Here is a 9,931-nt window from a genome sequence, read left to right on the forward strand (position 1 = left end):
GCATAGTAGGGGCCATAGGGTAGTCACATTTGACCATCATCGACACAAGGATATTTTAGGTATGAGAGACTATAGGGCTATCAAGCTAGGCCTTCCATGACTCAACAACCTTTTAGGGGATAATCTAGTGTTTTTAGTAATTAAGATCTTCTAATTATGGTGGGGCCTAGCCAACATAGGGTTATATGAGAGGCCCATGTTATGTATATGTTAGTATCAGACAGAGAGTGCCCACAAGGTTTTAGAGTAGGTGGACACCATCCTAGGATGTCAAAGTAGATAGTTGATATGTGGGTATTTACCCTCCCAACCACTCAACATATACCACCATGGGTCTTTACCCTCCCAAACACACAAAGGTCAAAAGAAGATTCACTGCTACAACACTCACTTTTTGTGACAGTCTCAAGCACTTGGGACAGTCACTCCTTTCGTGGCACTTAGGACAAGATGGAGAGAATAATAATTAGGAAGAGATAGATTTCACATGCTACTAGGTGACTAGATTGGAGAGAAACTGGAGTCAAATCATTTAGCTTGGCCATGACACAGAGTCTTAGAATAGATGCCAACCTTGGTGAATGGAATGAAAATCCCAAACAATTAATGAATGGTGAGACAAGTAGAGGCATCTATAAATTTTGTTTTGAATAAATAAAGAAAAATGGGACTAAAACCAAGGGAAATGCACATGGAAAGGATATGATGAAAATCAAAATAAATAGTTTGAAGATGATATTAGCTACCTAAAGGATATTCCACTTGATTATTTGGTATATCATAACTATTTTGACAAATTTTGAAACCATTAGAGGTACCTTTTGCTTCTGTAGATGAGGCATTCATTCATGTTGAAGTTGTGATAGCTTATTTGCCTCTTTATAGACAACAAATTATCCATACGAATTATCATATATACTTGTAACCTCCATCCCAAACCACCTATTTCACTCTTCTTCCTTTGTGTACCTCTTTTATTCTTCCATTACCTCTTTGCTTACCTAAATTCAATCCAAAACATAGTGTATATAGCATAAAAAAAAATCCATATTTGATTAATATTATCCACAACATATCGAAAAGACAAATACCACACTTACTGTGTCATCAACCAAAAATAATTTACTTACATATTCAAAGAGTTCAATAATGGAGAAACATCCATGCAGTGCTCTACACATGTCCTTGAAGGTTCAAGAAATACTTATCCTCTATTGGTCCAAACTTTAAATCACTTTCCATGCATGAAAATAATTGCAACCATACACAATTTCCCACCCAATAGATTCTCTCAAACTAGTTTACTATCTTAACATAGGGTCAAGGAAAAGCAGGCCAAAATAGGTATCCAAGTGTCTTAAAAGCCTTCAAGACCATAGTGGTGAGGATTGAATTTCTTTCTTTAGTGGTATCTTTCTCGAGATTAATTAGTTGGGGATTTTATTAGGACCTTTTCCTAATTAAAAAAAACATATAAAGATTACATCCCTAAATATTGCATTCATAATAGAATAAATTTATGCAATATTGAGACTAAATTCATAATAGATTTATAGTGATGAATAAAGAAATATTTAAGATTCTCAAAAATTTGATGTTTTCTTTCTCCCAACCGTCATTGGATATTGGGTGATCTTTGAGGCATTATGTCAAACAGTTTATGTGCCTTATCTAAGCTTACACATTTTGCATGCATGTGTACCTGGGTAGTTGCACTACAACATCTATACTCACTAATCATATTTGGTTGGAAGTTTCTAAATCCATTTCAAACATATTTTGTGCATATCCTGCAATCATAGCATTCCATTAGATCGTGTTTCTTTGATGCATCTCACCAAACAGTTCATGTGCTTTCATGTCTATCCTTTCACATTTTCCAAACATGTCAAACAAAGCATTTCCAACCATAAGCATCTGATATTAATTTCCCTTACATTCTGCTTTGATGGAAGCCCATACTATGTTCCAAAGCTCCCATTTTGGCACAGGTCGAGAGTAAATTGGCAAATAAAACTGATCGAAATGGAAATCTATTTGTTGCATTGACTGCAATGTGAGGACGCTTATGTATTTCATCGACAACATAAAGCAGGAAAGGACATGAGAATATATCCTCGGGGAGGTATTCTATGGCAGCTGCGAGGTAGATGAGAGTTTCTTATGCCATTTGCTTTGTTCTATGCAGTCAAACGCGAGAACACTGTTTGAATTCAAATGCTAATGGTGATTGTCTTTTTAACGGAAATGGATGGGAAGGGACGTCAAGGGAAGGAATGGGCCCACAACACACCTAAGAAGTCGAAGCTTAGTGTGTGTTGTTTAAGGCTGCCCCCTTAAGACATCATAATTGATTGGCTCTTCACTCCTAAGACCTTCAAAAGCCTTTAATGGCTTCATTGAGTCCTTTGGTCTTCCAAATTCACCTGCACCAACTTGAATTCTCCTTCAATGCTTGATTGCCTATTCACTTGGAATTGAATTGAATTTATAATTAAGAGATCACTTGAATTGTTGGTAGACCCCTTCAAATGACAGGGTGGGCTTCCTTTTATACCTAATATATGTCTTGAAAGCATTTTATCCTGATGGTTTTAAATTAAAGTACTTTCTCTTCTATCTGGTATTGGTGGAGCAGAGGTTGCATTGCATCATCTTAGGATACATATTTTCGTAGATACAACACAAGTTAAATGTATCCCAGGTCGATGCAAAGCAACCTCTGCTCCAGAGATCACCAGAAAATAGAGAAAGAACTTTAATTTAATGTCATCAGGATAAAAGTCTTTAATCAAGACAGATAAATGGTATGCAACTGGATCTATTTGGAATGCATTACCCAAACACCACAATCAATCAGTCACCTTTGAAATGAAAGTGGTATGATGAAATATTTAGGCATAAAATAGATGAAATGCACTCCATACTACTGCTGCACAATATTTTGGTTGATATTTTTAAAATAGTAAAGGAAGGTGTATGTAACAACCAAATTCTTATCATTATAAACAATGAATATTTTAAGATCCTTTTATGATATGTAAGTTGAGAATATTTTATGAAAGGTCCCTAAATGAATACACTTTAAACTGATTTTAATATACCTTGAATTGTGCAATATGGAAGGTTTGTATTCTTAATCTCCTACCCATTTCTTAATTTAAAAGATGATATCTTTATTAAATATCCCCTCTATTAAATATCTTTATTAACTTGATTTCTCCTTCAATTCTTGATGAGTGCTTGATTGCATGTTCACTTGGAATTGAATTGATTTTATAATTAAGAGATCACTTGAATTGTAGGTAAACCGCTTCAAATGACAGGGTAGGCTTCCTTTTATACCTAATATATGTCTTGAAAGCATTTTATCCTGATGGCTTTAAATTAAAGTACTTTCTCTTCTATCTGGTATTGGTGGAGCAGAGGTTGCATTGTATCATCCTAGGATACATATTTCTGCAGATACAACACAAGTTAAATGTATCCCAGCTTGATGCAAAGCAACCTCTGCTGCAGAGATCACCAGAAAATAGAGAAAGAACTTTAATTTAATGCCATCAGGATAAAAGTCTTTAATCAAGACAGATAAAATTTGAGTTTGATTATCATCATTTACTTTGCCAAATTCTTCACACGTAACTCCTGAATCAATTTCCTACTCACAAGAATTTTATTATGTCTCAAATATAGGGAAACAGAAGGCTTCAAATAGAAAACTTGTACATGCAACTAAATCCATTGAGTAATCAGAAGAACAAAATTAAGAAACGGTTTGATCATTTGAGAGATGTTGTAGACTTGCAACTCACCAGCTACTTAGTTTTTGCGGGTAAGAATTTTTTTGTTTTGTTTATGGTTGTGGTGTTTATAGGGAGACATTTACAAATTTATATCTATTTTCACTATTTAATGGTTTATGGGTTTGTAATGGTAATTTAATGTTCTTTCATTTTTTTGTATATTTTCTTTATAATAGCCTATTATATTGATTTGTTCTATTATGCATAATGATGTGGGTCAGACAGCTTTGCCGTCGGTGCATGAAAGCACTGAACGAGTTCTACTCTTAAAAATTACATGAAACATTTTTAATTTATTTGATTTAGTGTTATTTACAAAAAATGATTATCAATGATGTTTCCTTTCTCGAAGAATTGTCTAGGATCTTTCCGTCAGATAATATGTAACATCGAATGACTAAATATTTTCATTACAAATGCTTATTTTATTTAATTATTATCTGAGTGTGAATTAAAATTTATATATGTACGGAAGCTTAACATACAAGTTGAAGAGTCATGTTCAAGCAAATTTCCTAAAAGAAAGCAACCAGGCATTATCTTGAATGACATGGAAACAAGCTCATCAGTTGCCTAGAAGAGAGCAATTGGAGAATGGCAGAGGAAAGTGTTTAAGGGTGATAAATAGATAGAGAGTATGCAATACAAACAAGCAATGTTTGGAGTGTCTAATGTGACATCTCTAATTTATGTCCGAAGGGACTAACTGGTTTTGGAGTTCCTGCGAAACCTATTGGGCCACGCTTGGAGGAAATCAATGTGTTCATGCAAGGAGGACCTTTTTCTATTATGAGAATGATGTTTTTGCACTGAAGGATATTTGGAAGTCAATATCCAAAAATTTCTATAGTGTGGAACTAGAGTTGGTGGACTCGAACGAATTTTCAGCTTTCAGAAGACCAAGAGGTTATGTACACAATCTCCCAATATAAGGGTGATTTCAAGCATTACCTCTCCCCCCCATGATTATTCAGGAAGCACTTCCTCAGACAAAGGACTATTGGCCTCCATGGGATCAAAGAAAAAAATTGAAGCATAGACTCTAGACGATGTGGTGGTGTCCTTCGTGAAGAAATCTGCACTATAATTGAAAAATTCATGAGGGAAACTACAAGATAGTGAAGAGAAATACAATCTTGAAAAGTGGGAAGAATGCATCTTGGTTTGGGTGGGGCCAAGTCAAGTGGCTCGTCTAGAGGTTGACGAAATAGAAATCATATTAGGACTTGAAAAAGATCACACTCGTGGAACTTCGTGTGCGAGTGATCGATTGCGATGTTTAGGTAATGCATTCCAAATAGATACAGTTGCATGCCATCAGGATAAACGTCTTTAATCAAGACATTAACCTGACTTGGCCCCACCCAAATCAAGATCCATTTGTCTCACTTTTCAAGATTGTATTTCTCTTCACTATCTTACAGTTTCCCTCGTGAATTATCAATTATAGTGTAGAGTTCTTCATGAAGGACACCACCACATTGTCTAGAGTCTATGCTTCAATTTTTTTCTTTGATCCCATGGAGGCCAATAGACCATTGTTTTGAGGAAGTGCTTCCTGAATAGTCATGGGGGGAGAGGTAATGCTTGAAATCGCCCTTCTATTGGGAGATTGTGTACATAACCTCTTGATCTTCTCAAAGCTGACAATTATACTTTGAGTTCGCCAACTCTGGTTCCACACTATAGAAATTTTTGGATATTGACTTCCAAATATCCTTCGGTGCAAAAGCATCATTCTCATAATAGAAAAAAGGTGCTCCTTGCATGAACACATTGATTTCCTCCAAAGCATGGCCTAATAGGTTTCGCAGGAACTCCAAAAGCAGTTAGTCCCTCTGGATATAAATTAGAGACATCACATCAGACACTCCAGACATTGTTTGTTTGAATTTCATACTCTCTATCTATTTATCACCCTTTAACACTTTCCTCTGCTTTTCTCCAATTGCTCTCTTCTAGGCAACTGATGAGCTTGTTTCCATGTCATTCAAGATAATGCCTGTTTGCTTTCTTTTAGGAAATTTGCTTGCACATGACTCTAAAGCTTGTATGTTTTGCTTCCGTACATATATAAATTTTAATTCACGCTCAGATAATAATTAAATAAAATAAGCATTTGTAAAGAAAAAATTTAGTCATTCGATGTTACATATTATCTGATGGAAAAATCCTAGACAATTCTTGGAGGAAGGAAACATCATTGATAATCATTTTTTGCAAATAACACTGAATCAAATAAATTAAAAATGTTTAATGCAATTTTTAAAAATAGAACTTGTTCAATGCTTTCATTCACTGACGACAAATCCGTTTGACCCACATCATCTCTCTTCGTCGGAATTCCGACGACAACTAATGGAACATCTGACAAGGATGTTGTATATCCGACGTCACTGCCATGTCGAATGGTCGTCGAGGAGAAATCATAACATCCATCAGAAATCCGACGAAAATGTCACAACCCTCCTTTATCACCCTTTTTTGTTTTAAATTACAAAACTCTACTTATATTCTTTGGATGAATTATTGAATGAATATTGTAAGGGAATAAAAAATAATAATAATAATAATAAACCCCACACACATGGAAAATGCATATATATTTTAAATTAGTTACTTAATTTCCCTCACATTAAGGCACATGTTGTAGGAGGAATAAGAAGCTTCTAGAGGCTTCTCCACCTCCTTGCATGTAACTCCTCCCACTAAGCCCAATTAATTTGCATGGAGGCCAAATTGGGAGAGAATCTCATTTTTTTTAATTTAAAATTAGGTAGTGGGAATTTGAAATTTGCTTTATAAAATAGGTACAAGTTTCAAAAGAAAAGCTAGCTATTCCATAAGAAAATTCTGCAATTTCTCCTTTGTAGTCCATTTTTCATTTGCAGCCAAGGTTTTGTTGGGAGGATTTCTCTTCAATTTGGAGGATCAAGGAAGACTCTACACCATTTTTGCAAGCATCCAGGTTCCTTCAAGCTTAGTTTGTGCATCTTGTTCTTGTTGTAGATTAGATTAGATTATTTTATGGAAAGGAAATTCATTCGTGAAATTAGTTTCAGACTTTGATAAGAATTAGATTAAAATGTTTTAAATTGTTTATTCATTGTTTGGATTCTTGATTTTGGAAAATAAATTGTTGATTCATTATTCAGATTTTGATAAAATTTAGTTCAGATTTGGAGTAGATTAAAATGTTTGATAGAAAGAAAAATAAATTTGTTGATTCATTGTTTCAAACTTTGATAAAATTTAGTTTTAAATTTTGGAGTAGAATAGAACAAATTGTTGATTATTAGTTTCAGATTCTTGATAAGGAAGTAGATTAAATTTGCTTGACAAAGAATTAGATTCACTGTTTTTTTAAAAAAAATAATAATGTAATATTAAATCTAGATCCAGATTAAATTGTTCCTCTTATTCTTTTCGATTCTTGCTAAGAAGAACCATCTTTCATCTCTCTGGTTATTGTTATCCAAATCTCATTTAAGGAGTATTCTTATTATTATTTTCTTTTTGAAACTCTCTGTGGATTGAACAAAGAGCTCACTGAAATTACCAGTCGAATAAATCCTCCTGGACTCTGAGAATAACCCTGGAAACAAACCAATTTCCTGAGAAGTCTGAGAACAACTCCCTTCCTGTAATGGCTGGATAAATCTTTCTCTCTCTCTCTGTGATTCAGATAAAAATATATATATATATACATTAAAAGTCTGGTTTCTGTAAGGAGACAAACCAAGAAATGCTCAGTTATTTTACCTGTTCTTACCTTCTTAAATAAAAATTATCCTTTGTAAAGAATTTGAAACCATATATATATATATATTTATATATATATATATATATATATATATTTATAATCCTAATGTCAATTTACAAATATTAATGTTGCATTATCAATCACTGCATTCGGCACAGACCCCAAAAATATCCGCACGTACGCACAGACCCGAAAATAACCGCGTGTACGCGGAGCGGCGTTACCGAAAACCGGCAGGGTTAGTGGTGCCCCCCACTACCCTGCGGTCACTACAAGTGGCCGCAGGGGAGTGGAGGGGACCACATGGCCCCGCCAACCCCTACGGGCCTGCATATGCAGGACCGCAGGGAGTGACGGGACCCGTGGTCCCCACCCCCTGGTTTTATATATATATTAATGAAACGAGATTGCCGTAGGAATTTTCGATGGAAGTTTTAACATTCGATTTAACATTTAAGTATTTTTGTGTATCGTTTTAAATTAAAATTAAATTAATTTCTTTTTCATGTACATTTGTTTAGTTAAATTTAATTTCCTTAAAATTAACAAGAGTTGAATTCAATGTATTATTTCAATTCCTTAGAGAAATGAATGGATTATTTGACCCATAATTTTTGGAGACAAGTAAAGTCTCATTATTATTCAATTTGGTCACTCATGAGAAATTTGTAACCTTATAACTAATTAAGTCTTGCGATAGAGAAAACATTTCTGCATTTTGAATATAAATGACGTTACTTTTGCATTGCATTATGATTAATTCGTATTTTTCATGCAATTACTCGTAAGTTCGCAATTATCATTACCATGCCAATACATGTATTAATCCAATTAATTGTAGAATAATGATATTCTTTGTTCAATAGTATTTAAGGTTTAAATTATGTACATCCATTTCATAATTATATTCAAGTATGATGTTAGTTTAGAAAACTAAACAAATGGAGTTGGAAAACTAAAACTAGCAGCGTTCGGTATATACGGTGCCTCTGGGTCACGCTTACGGGTAATGCCGTCGTGTTGAACTACTGCACTTAACGCCTAATAAAGCTGCATTAACGACGTCTGTGGCATCGTCCCTATAAATCGTCGGGGAGTAATAAGGGACATTTGGAAGTTAAAAATCCAAGGGGCGGGTAATCCCTCTTGGATCGATAATTTAATAAGATAACTTTCAATTGAATTCCACATCCGTTGAGATAAACCATAGTAAACCCTCTTAGGGATGGTCAAGTTAAGAGCTCTCGTGAAATTTACTTTATTTATTTATTCACCTCGAAGGGATATTGGTGATTGAAATTGGGTGACGCTCATGATAAGAATTAGGTTCTAGTTATTTTGTTTAGGCCACAAGCAATAGGCCATCTTGAGCCTTCGCTTAAGTGCTACCTTCGTGGGTAGCAACCGCAGAGAAACTGTCTGGGACACTGACCCTAGAAAGGGTTGCGTACCCACAAAAATCAGTTTACATCAAACCATAGATTAGAAAATAGAACTACATACTTTACGCCTTGATCCCACACCGAAGTGGGTATGTAGGCAGTCTTGGGACGGAGTTGTCCCTCGTACTCAGGCGTTCGTGGGTGGGGTCTAGGCTTGGTTGAGTAAGAATCCTAATCGAAAGATAAGATAATCAAACTCAATTCAATGCATACTCGGAAGGAATCCCGTATGGATTCGCTTGACTTCCCGAGGCTTTAAGCCAAATTCCGAGGCGGAATTCAAGCTTGTCTTATTTTCTTATTACTCCTAAGGACGGCGACCTCGGTGCATTCTTGTTAGAAGAATGTAGTACTTAGTGAGTGGCTCAGGACCCGAATGGTCCCGATGAGTCTAAGTCTCTGGCCAGAGCATCTCCTATCCCGTTTGGATGGATGCCTACCCTGTATGGGTAGATGCCTATCCCGTATTTGATAGATGAAATTTACGTCCCGTATGGACAACTGCCTAACCCGTATGGTTAGAAGCTCATCCCGAATGGATGAATGCCCAGTCCTATTTGGATGGATGCCCAGAGTATGCAATTGAATAAAACGTAATAAAAAAAAAAAATAATACTCAATTTTGTTGGGTTAATTTTGGTGGGTTATTACATGTGGTATCAGAGCAAAGGTTCAAATCTAGGCCTTGTGCTCACTTCAATTTATTCAACTAAGGGAATGTTTTACAATAATAGAAATTAAATTTTATTCTTCAGAAAGAAACTAACTACATAATTTAACTTCCAGGTAAAACCTCGAATGGCAAGAGGAAGAGGAAGAGGAAGAGGAAGAGGAAGAGGAAGAGGAAGGGGTAATGGAAGACGTACTAGGAGTCAAAGGGAGGAAAACCATGAGGAAAGCCATGAGGAAAACCATGAAGGAAA

The sequence above is a fragment of the Cryptomeria japonica genome, chromosome 5, assembly GCF_030272615.1.
Source record: "Cryptomeria japonica chromosome 5, Sugi_1.0, whole genome shotgun sequence".
NCBI classification, from domain to species: domain Eukaryota; kingdom Viridiplantae; phylum Streptophyta; class Pinopsida; order Cupressales; family Cupressaceae; genus Cryptomeria; species Cryptomeria japonica.